Source organism: Bombina bombina, chromosome 5 (genome assembly GCF_027579735.1).
Source record: "Bombina bombina isolate aBomBom1 chromosome 5, aBomBom1.pri, whole genome shotgun sequence".
Lineage (NCBI taxonomy): Eukaryota > Metazoa > Chordata > Amphibia > Anura > Bombinatoridae > Bombina > Bombina bombina.
Window position 1 is genome coordinate 189,208,377 of NC_069503.1, and position 10,551 is coordinate 189,218,927.

Below are 10,551 nucleotides of genomic sequence, written 5' to 3' on the forward strand. Positions count from 1 at the left end.
ATTGACGATCTTATAATCATTTGGGACAAGACAGATAATGAGCACACTATAGAACAATTTATGACCTATATTAACAACAATCAATTAAACCTTGTCTTTACACACAAAAGTGACACCCAATCCATTGACTTTCTAGATCTAAAACTTAGTGCAAATTTATCGAAATTAAGAATTTTTACTTCCACATACAGAAAACCCACCTCAAAAAATACAATTTTAAGGGCAGATTCATGCCATGTCCCACACCTCAAAAAAGGTATACCCAAAGGTCAATTTCTACGACTTCGTAGAAATTGCTCCAACTTAGATACCTATAGGCAAGAAGCTAAAGAATTAACCAACAGGCTAGTCAATAGGGGATACAATAGATCAAAACTAGATCTAATTAATAAAGAAGTAGAAAGCACACAGAGGAATATGTTATTCCAGAAAAAGGATAATATACAAAATGAGGAAAATATAGTGTTCTCTACCCAATTTAGTAGGCAATACTATAAAATCTGTAAAGTAATTAAGGATAATCTAATAATATTAAAGAGCGATGACACATTGAAACAAGTAATATCTAAAGGCATTAAATTTGTTGCTAAAAAAGCTCCATCAATAGGAGACTTAACAAATAAAAAATTCTCAGAAAGACCACAAACACAAACTAACTGGCTGGGCCTCAGTCCTGGATCTTTTAAATGTGGCCATAGACCTTGCAAAAGTTGTGAGTTTACCAACATAACCCACACTTTCACCTCTAGTAACACTAAGGAAACATATACTATTAAGCAAAGGATAGACTGCACTTCGCAGTATGTAATATACCTCATTACATGCCAACTTTGCTTTCAGCAATACATAGGCATCACTACACGTCCGTTAAAAGATCGCATTAGGGAGCATTTACTATCCCTCATTGAAAAAGAAGCTAGAACTCCAGTGGCCAAACACTTTCGGCAACATGGAATAGGTACTGACCACTTCTCATTCCAAGGAATAGAGAGGGTTGTCAAAGAGGCCAGAGGGGGTGATAGAACTGCCAAACTCCTAAAAAGAGAAGTCTTCTGGATAGTGAAATTAAATACTAGATACCCTAATGGGATAAACAGAAGACTTGATGTGGATTTATATGTGTAATTCATTCCACTTGGACACATTCTAACCCCTCTAGAACTAATCAAATATGTACTGAAGTTAAAAATTCCTCGAAATATTAGATCTAATTACACAATAGATACATCTTCAACACCAAGATTTGAATACATATAATCAATACGACTCTATCGATTCAAGTTATTCAGTATACATATACAAAAACATAAACAATAACAACAATAAAACTGACTCTTCTATCTATTAGCCCTCCTTGTAGTCTCCCTAGCAATACATAACCATCTTATATATATATATATATACATACTCCAGCTAAGACGTCTATATACATTTACACACATATAAGATACCAGCTGAGTTCAGTATAGTCTATGATACCTTTAGATCTTATAATCCATTATTTAATTATCAATGGGATAAATAGTTTCCTTAATAAGATTGACCACTACAAACAGTGTTTAAAACTAGATTCTAGTCTTCCTTAGAAAAGATTTTCTTATTTTTTCAGCCTTTTTTAACACAACATGAATAATACATATAGGTAGAAAAATAAAAATACAAAATATATATAAAGGATTAATTTCCCCCTTCAAGATGAAGTGCACTTATACTCAATTAGTTAGCATAGATATTTAGAACCATATCTTCTATTCTGATGGTAGGAAATTAGTTTTTACCTATTTATTTATTCATTGATTATTTTTCTTTCAATTTTACTCACATGTTACATTTTTACTTTTATTTTTTACTTTTTATTTTTCACTTATATTCTCAGCCTTATTTTTACTTTTTATTTTTCACTTTATCATTTCATATTCCTTGTCAATATTTTTACTCATTTATTTCTCATTTAGTTTTTATCTATTTATCAAGGCATTCATTATGAGAATTATTTATATTTATTTACTAGTTTTTCCAGTAATCCTTATTTTTCATTTTTTTACTTCTGTTATATTTAAACAATGTTTAACAATATTAAGTATTTTATTTATTGATGTGTACCTATCAGTGTTGCCGCAAGAGTTAATATTATAAGCCTCAGTAACAAGCTGAAGATACTTAATAAAGGCTATACACTCACCGAGGCAACACTGATTGGATTAGACCACAGTCCCTTCAGGATTGGTGAAAACCAGGTTTAAAAGGCTCACACTGTCACACTCCATCAGCCTCCGATGAAGCGCATGTACGCATGCGCGAAACGCGTCAGGCGTTCCTAACTGTGACCCTGTATACCTGTACCTGTACTTATTTGGTCTTCAAATAAATTCATGATTTCCAGCAATTCCACTGTGAGCAAGCGTACCTCTCTTTTTGCCTGTTAATAAATATAATGTAGGTGCCGGCGATGTTGGGGACGGCAGATTAGGGGTTAATAAATATAATGTAGGTTGTGGCGATGTCCGGAGCGGAAGATTAGGGGTTAATAAGTATAATGTAGGTGGCGGCGATGTTAGGGGCGGCAGATTAGATGTTAATAAATGTAGGTAGGTTGCGGCGACATTGGGGGAGGGAGATTAGGGGTTAATAAATATAATATAGGTGCCGGCGATGTTGGGGACAGCAGATTAGGGGTTAATAAATATAATGTAGGTTGCGGCGATGTCCGGAGCGGAAGATTAGGGGTTAATAAATATAATGTAGGTGGCGGTGATGTTAGGGGCGGCAGATTAGGGGTTAATAATATTTAGTGTTTGCAAGGCGGGAGTGCGGCGGTTTAGGGGTTAATATGTTTATTCTAGTGGCGGCAATGTCCGGAGCGGTAGATTAGGGGTTAAAAAATGTATTATAGTGTTTGCGATGCGGGAGGGCCTCGGTTTAGGGGTTAATAGTTTATGGGTGTTATTGTACTTTTTAGCAGTTTATTTATGAGTTTTATGCTACAGCTTTGTAGCTTAAAACTCATAACTACTGACTTTAGAATGCGTTACGAATCTTGGAGGTAGAGGGTGTACCTCTCACTTTTTGGCCTCCCAGGACAAACTCGTAATACCAGCGCTATGGAAGTCCCATAGAAAAAAGGGTTTACGAACTTTAGGTAAGTAGGTTTGCGGTAAGCCCAAAAAAGTGTGCGGTGCCCCTAAACCTGCAAGACTCGTAATAGCAGTGGTATTGAAAAAGCCGCGTTAGGACCTGTTAACGCTGCTTTTTTAGCTTACAGCAAAACTTGTAATCTAGCCGATAGTTTACAAGTTCAAAGTTAAAGGAATAGTGGTTACACTACCTGGACGGGGCAGAAAAAGAAAACTATCAACGGCTGCAACCAGGATTTAACCCCATAGTAACTTTCTGGTGGGATTTGAAGAAAGTGGTTGCAGCACGCAAACCCAAGAATATTACTGAACTGAAGGCCTGTGTTCAGGAGGTATGGGCTAAGATTCCTCAAGAATGCTGCAAGAAGCTGGTGTCTGGCTATGCATCTCGTTTGCAGCAGGTCATACCAGCAAAAGAGTGCTGTACTAAGTACTAAAGATGCTTGCCATGAAGGTGTTGAATAATTTTGAGACTGCAGAAATCATTAAAAATTTAATTTTCAGTTGACTTTGGGGAAAACACATGAAGCATTCGTTGTATTGAGCTACTTCAATTGCTTTTGTTTGATTTGTTTATTGCAAACAGCTGGAAGTCTGTAAATATTGACAGTAAACCTGATTTGCAATGGGGGTTGAATAATTTTGATTTCAACTGTATGTGTATATATATATATTCGATATTTAGGGAAATTTGTTTTCCTGAAAATTTGTTGCCTGCTCTATTCGATTTACGTTTAGTTTCAAATTAAATGAAAATTGAATTTTCATTAAACATTTACATTTGTTTTCATTAAATTAATTTAAATGTTCCAAAGTTACAGGTGAAAAGTTCACCTATCTGGCAGTCTGATTGAAGAATCTGTGTGTGGCATATGCCAGGAGAACTCTACCTACCAGAATGCATAGCACCAACTGTAAAGTTTGGTGGAGGAGGGAAAATGGTCTGGAGATGTATTTTAGGATTTGAGCTAGGCATTTGGTATCAGTGAAGGGTCATCTTAAAGGGAAATTAAATACTAAATACTGTACATTATTTAAGAATAGTATTAAAGTTATTCCCCGCCTCCCTCTAGTCATTGGTGCCACCATGTTGAACTCTGTCTTTCACAACATTCCATTGTTGACGTGTTTACACATGTGCAGAAACTCTCCTTCAAATACCTACAGTGTAATCTAGGTTCCATAATGGCAGCAACCATAATTAGATGCAGGTGCATGATATACATTTAGTACAGTGGCTCTTTAATGCTGCAGGATACAAAGACATTTTGGACAGTTGATTGCTTCCACGTTTGTGGCAACAGTTTGGAGGAACGCCTTTCTGTTCTAGCATAACTGTGCCCCTGTGCACAAAGTGATGTCCATGTAGACATAGTTTGATGAGTTTGGTGTGGAGAAACATAAGTGGCCTGCACAGAGCCATGACCTCAACCCTTCTAACACCTTGGGGATAAATTGAAAAGTCAATATTGAGCCAGACCTTTTTGTCCAACATCAGTGCCTGACCCCACAAAGGATCCTTTGGCACAATGGGCACAAATTCCACCAGACAATCCACTTACAAATAGCTTATTTTTTAATTTGAAATTGTGGCTTTTTCCTGCTCTAACCGTCACCTATCTTGATAATACTAAAGTAATGTGTACAGAAAATTATATAAACAAGAACCAGAGGGAGCTTATACTCACAGTGGAAGGTGGGGGAAGATAGTTGCTAAAGTGCTAAATGTAGAGCGTACTATAATGTTTTCTCTTATTAAAGGGGTTCTCAATGAACTTTTAGAATTGCTAGGAATTATTAAATTGTTTACAAATAGATGCTTTACCTTTATCATTTGAAACAGCTGATTTTGTCTGTTCTATACTGAAACTTTAACCACTTGTCGCCGTTAGGACATTCTATGTTGTCCTAAAAGCAATGGGCTTAAACCCCTTTAGGAACGTCGAAACTTTTGTGGCGTCCTTCTCTATTCTGAAACGCGGCTGATCTAAGGGACGTGCCTAGCAACGCAGGCAGTTCCCCAGGAGTCAATCAGCCCCATTTTTGAAGCACATGATCACAGTGACGATCATGTCCTCAACAGGTAAATTAACTTAAGTACTGTTATAGAAAAACTAGAAGGTTTAGATAAAACCATGCTCCCAGTGGAGGATGTGACAGAGAGATACTAAAATGTTCATGTTTCTTCTTTTTCTGTATATTTTAGTGTTTAAGTAAACAATGAGAAGATAAAGATTTTGTTTAAATAATTAGACATCAGATGTACTTATTTCGGTCTGTTTTATTTACAAGCTCAGCCCCATTTCACTAGGATGTGATGTTAATTAGCAAAAACAGCTATTACTCATACACAAAATATACCTAAAGGTGTAATTTCCCATACATTTTAAATTCTGCAGCTGGAATAACAAGTCATTTAATTTGTAATTGTTACCTCAGACACAAGGATGCTTTGGGATAGATTTATCATATGTCGGACGGACATGATCCACTGTAGTGGATCAATTCCGCCCAACATTGCTAAATGCCGACAGCATACGCTTTCAGCATTTAAAGGGATACTGAACCCAAATTTTTTTCTTTCATGATTCAAACAGAGCATGGAATTTTAAGCAACTTTCTAATTTACTTCTATTATCAATTTTTCTTCATTCTCTTGCTATCTTTATTTGAAAAAGAAGGCATCTAAGCTAAGGAGCCAGCAAATGTTTGGTTCAGGACCATGGACAGCACTTGTTTATTGGTGCTGTCCAATCAGCAGGGACAACCCAGGTTGTTCACCAAAAATGGTCCGGCATCTAAACTTACATTCTTGCTTTTCAAATAAACATACCAAGAGAATGAAGAAAATTTGATAATAGGAGTAAATTAGAAAGTTGATTAAAATTGCATGCTCTATCTGAATCACAAAAGAAAAAATTTGGGTTCAGTGTGCTTTTAACATTGCACAAGCATTTCTGGTTAAATGCTTGTGCAATTCCGCACCCTGCACATTTGCCGCCAACCGACCACTAGCAGGGGGTGTCAATCATCCTGATCGTATCCGATCGGGATGACTGCTGCCCGCCACTTAAGGAGCAGAGGTCTTATAACCACTGCTTCTTAACTTGAGTTTCAGGCAGACTTGAAACTTCCGGAGTAGATAGCAGCATCCGCTGCTGGATAAATCTACCCCCTTGTGTTTATTTAGAGTAATGATATAATGAAGTCTGTTCTACTTGCAAACTCATTATATTTTAATGGGTTTGCAGTTCCAAAGAACAAAAACCGCTACAAAAATAAATCTAAATGTGTTACTTTTGATACACCTTAACAAGTCATTAGAAAATAGGAGTGATGATCAGGCGTCCACATACTTTTGGCCATATAGTGTATATTAAAGATTTTTGTGTTTTAAAAAATATATATGCCTAAGGACCAGATTATGAGTAGAGCGCAATTTAACCCTCCCGCTCAAGCGTTAATTGCGCTAGAAGTAAGCTTTTTGTGCTTGTCAGGTTTCGCTCATATTATGGGTTGAAAGCATACTGTTTTTGCTCGCGCACTAACCCGACAAGCACAAAAAGCCAAACTTACAATATCGCATGCACGTTCAAGTCTCCCCCATAGAAGTCATGGAAGATAAAAGTGGTAAAAAGCCTTATACCTTACTCTCGCGCAAACCTGATTGCATATTCTCAGGTGCGCTAATCCGACATGAAAATATGAATATTTTGCATCCCAATGTTCTTCACATACAAGAATATGCTCTATTTATTCAGAAATATATACAGTTGTGCTCATAAGTTTACATACACTGGCAGAATTTATGATTTCTTGGCCATTTTTCAGAGAATATGAATGATAACACAAAAACTTTTCTTTCACTCATGTTTAGTGTTTGGCTGAAGCCATTTATTATCAATCAACTGTGTTTACTCTTTTTAAATCATAATGACAACAGAAATTGCCCAAATGACCCTGGTGATTTTGGCCTGATGACATGCACACAAGTTGACACAAAGGGGTTTGAATGGCTATTAAAGGTAGCCATCCTCACCTGTGATCTGTTTGCTTGTAATTAGTGTGTGTGTTTAAAAGGTCAATGAGTTTCTGGACTCCTGACAGACCCTTGCATCTTTCATCCAGTGCTGCACTGACGTTTCTGGATTCTGATTCATGGGGAAAGAAAAAGAATTGTCAAAGGATCTGTGGGAAAAAGGTAGCTGAACTGTATAAAACAGGAAAGGGATATATAAAGATATCCAAGGAATTGAGAATGCAAATAAGCAGTATTTAAACTCTAATCAAGAAGTGGAAAATGAAGCGTTCTGTTTGATAACATACTGCATTAACCTTGCCATCAATTCTGACCAAATTTCATGTGCCTTTGTAGCTCACACATCCCCAAAACATCAGCGATCCACCTCTGTGTTTCACAGTAGGAATGCTGTACCTTTAATCATAGGCCTTGTTGACTCCTCTCCAAATGAAGTGTTTATGATTGTGGCCAAAAAGCTCAGTTTTGGTCTTATCACTCCAAATGACTTTGTGCCAGAAGGTTTGAGGCTTGTCTCTGTGCTGTTTGGCGTATTGTAAGCGGGATACTTTGTGGCATTGGAGTAGTAATGGCTTTCTTCTGGCGACTCGAACATGCAGCCCATCTTTCTTCAAGTGCATCCTTATTGTGTGTACATCTTGAAATAGCCACACCACATGTCCTGTATTTCACCTGAAGTTAATTGTGGGTTTAACTGAAGTTAATTGTGGGTTTGTCTTTGCATCCCAAAAAAATTTCCTGGCAGTTGTGGCTGAAATTTTAGTTGGTCTACCTGACGGTGGTTTGGTTTCAACAGAACCCCTCATTTTCCACTTCTTTATTAGAGTTTGAACACTGCTGATTTGCATTCTCAATTCCCTGGATATCTTTTTATATCCCTTTCCTGTTTATACAGTTCAACTACCTTTTCCTGCAGATCCTTTGACAATTCTTTTGCTTTCCCCATGACTCAGAATCCAGAATCATCAGTGCAGCACTGGATGAAAAATGCAAGGGTCTGTCAGGAGTCCATAAACTCATTGACTTTTTATACACACACACTAATTACAAGAAAACAGATCACAGGTGAGGATGGTTACCTTTAATAGCCATTCAAACCCCTTTGTGTCAACTTGTGTGCATGTTAACAGGCCAAAACCACCAGGGTATGTAAACTTTTGATCAGGGTCATTTGGGTAGTTTCTGTTGTCATTATGATTTAAAAAGAGTAAACACAGTTGATGGATAATAAATGGCTTCAGCCAAACACTAACCATGAGTGAAAGAAAAGTTTTTGTGTTATCATTCATATTCTCTGAAAAATGGCCAAGAAATCATAAATTCTGCCAGGGTATGTAAACTTATGAGCACAACTGTATATATTTCTGAATAAATAGAGCATATTCTTGTATGTGAAGAACACTGGGATGCAAAATATTCATATTTTCATGTCGGGTTAGCGCACCTGAGAATATGCAATCAGGTTTGCGCGAGAGTAAGGTGCTAGGCTTTTTGCCACTTTTATCTCCCATGACTTCTATGGGGGAGACTTGAACGTGCATGCGATATTGTAAGTTTGGCTTTTTGTGCTTGTCGGGTTAGTGCGCGAGCAAAAACAGTATACTTTCAACCCATAATATGAGCGAAACCTGACAAGCACAAAAAGCTTACTTCTAGCGCAATTAACGCTTGAGCGGGAGGGTTAAATTGCGCTCTACTCATAATCTGGTCCTTAGGCATATATATTTTTTAAAACACAAAAATCTTTAATATACACTATATGGCCAAAAGTATGTGGACACCTGATCATCACTCCTATTTTCTAATGACTTGTTAAAGTGTATCAAATGTAACACATTTAGATTTATTTTTGTAGCGGTTTTTGTTCTTTGGAACTGCAAACCCATTAAAATATAATGAGTTTGCAAGTAGAACAGACTTCATTATATCATTACTCTAAATAAACACAAGGGTGTAGATTTATCCAGCAGCGGATGCTGCAATCTACTCCCGAAGTTTCAAGTCTGCCTGAAACTCAATTTCAGCAACATCCACTGCACACGGTACAAGCAGCACCAAACCGGAGACAAATAATAAAGATGCAGAGGCTCAATAAGGTTGAGTTAAATCGTCTGTATTCTTTGTATTCAAAAGCCAGCCGATGGCCACACACAGAGCGGATGTCTGAGCGCGCTCACGTTGTCGCTGTGCCTGAAACTCAAGTTAAGAAGCAGTGGTTATAAGACCTCTGCTCCTTAAGTGGCGGGCAGCAGTCATTCCGATCGGATACGATCAGGATGATTGACACCCCCTGCTAGTGGTCGATTGGCCGCATATTCATATTCTCTGAAAAATGGCCAAGAAATCATAAATTCTGCAGGGTATGTAAACTTATGAGCACAACTGTGTATATATATATATATATATATGATGTTTTTGTCTTACAATATATATCTATGTATATATATATATATATATATATATATGAATATATATTAAAATATACTTAGAACATATTCTGGTATGTGCAGAAGATAGGAATGTGAAATAGTTACAGTAATGCACTTATATTTATATGCCCATACATGTATACATTTTATTTGTGTTTATGTGTATATTTGTCTGTAAATACATAAATATAAATACATATCTACAGATATATAGACATATATACATACATATCCATCTTTAAAGATGTATATGAATGTATCTCAATGTTAGAGCTCTGAAGTCACAGTAATTATTCTATCGTAAATCACGACTGCGCTCAAGTGACAGTGTTTACTTTCAACTTATTATACCAGTGGTAAGCCCGACAAGAGCAAACCCCAATAAATCCCTTATCGTTCCGGCGTAAACACTCGTAATCTGGCTCTTAGGTCTATATTTATCAAAGGCTAGGCGAACTCTGTATGATCTTCGCCTGTAACTGCGCCCCAGCTCGCCTCCGGAGAGGCGCACATGTGCGCCTAAATTTATCAAAAAAATAGACGTAACTTTGCGCAGGCGAGCTGGGGCGTAGTAATGTTAAATTGCGCCTGTCGGGAACAGCATTTACTCCCTATTTACTCCCTATAAATATTTGCGCCGCCATGTTTTGATTATTAAAAAAACGTTTTTTAGGTAACTAATTAGCTAATATTTATATTACACAATGTTTCTGTGCTGTTTGTGCCATAAGTTGACACAAAAATGAATATATCAATATATCGATATATACATATAAAACTTTTAGTACCATATGCGCCTGTGGAAGCGCAAATTACTGGGAATAACAGGATCTTCTTTGCACTGAACTTTTGAAAAATTAGTTGAAAGAGTAAAGTACTGCATCACAAGATGTAAAAGCATTTATTATAATGGTGTTCGACTGAGTCTGTATGGCGAAATATACAACAC